Consider the following 1210-nt stretch of genomic DNA (forward strand, 5'->3'; position numbering starts at 1 on the left):
AAATGGAAGGAGACCCTCATTGTTATACAAAATTACATATAAGAGGTTGTGAGGGGAATGGGAAAAAAACAAGGAGAGAAATGAATTACAGTAGATGGGGTAGAGAGAGAAGATGGGAGGGGAAGGGAGGGGGGATAATAGAGGATAGGAAAGGTAGCAGAATACAACAGTTACTAATATGGCATTATGTAAAAATGTGGATGTGTAACCAATGTGATTCTGTATTTGGGGTAAAAATGGGAGTTCATAACCCACTTGAATCTAATGTATGAAATATGATATGTCAAGAGCTTTGTAATGTTTTGAACAACCAATAAAAAAAATTTAAAAAAAATATTTCTAAGATGAACTATCTTAGCACTTAGTTCCTGAGATGGAAATGTGCTTGGTGTGTGAAGTAGCCGGATGGGAGCCCAGCATGGCTGGGGCATGGTAGGAATTCAAGAGAGAAAAAACCCAAGTCTTTGCCTGTGCTGAAAAGTCACTCTAGGATCTAGCACTTTAGTGAGTGTGGTAGGATGCCATTGGCTGGTAGAGAAAAAGTGTGACATGTCTAGTTTACACTTTAAAAAATGAATAAAACATGCTTTCTGTCTACAAAAGGCACTTGGTTTAGGTGAAACCTTGTGCCAATTAATAATCAATGGGTAAAACACTAAAAGGGATACAGAAAAAAAAATGAAGTTGAAAGGCTAATGCCACCCAATTTCATGATTTATTGTAAAACTTTAGAAACTGAAACTATAATATTAGCATAAAGATTTGCCTCTGGCTTTTCCGAGGGTTCAGGGAAATAGAATAGTCAAGAATTAGACCATTGTGAGCTGGGTGTGGTCGTGCATGCCTTGTAATCCCAGTGGCTGGGTAGACAGAGGCAGGAGGATCACAGGTTCAGCCTGAGCAATTTAGTGAGGCACTAAGCAACTCAGTGAGACCCTGTCTCTAATAAAATAGAAAATAGGGCTAGGGATGTGGCTCAGTAGTTGAGTGCCCCTGAGTTCAATCCCTGGTACGAAAAAAATAAAAAATAAAAAAGAATTAGACCACTGTGGGTATGGACAATTGAGTTTTACAAAGAGGCAGTTTAACAAAGAAAGGACAATGTATTCATTAAATGGTGCTGAAAAAATTAAATGTCTACATGTAAAATGAGAGAGAGAGAGAAGGAAGGAGAGAGAGAGAGAGAGAGAGAGAGAGAGAGAGAGAGAGA

General features: G+C 38.5%; 1 pseudogene; it reads left to right on the top strand.

The window, feature by feature from the left end:
- The first annotated feature begins 405 nt into the window (after window positions 1–405).
- LOC125618883 overlaps window positions 406–1210 on the top strand; it is a 3363-nt pseudogene continuing 2558 nt past the window's right edge.

Source organism: Marmota marmota, unplaced genomic scaffold (assembly GCF_001458135.2).
Source record: "Marmota marmota marmota unplaced genomic scaffold, marMar, whole genome shotgun sequence".
Taxonomy (NCBI): Eukaryota; Metazoa; Chordata; class Mammalia; order Rodentia; family Sciuridae; genus Marmota; species Marmota marmota.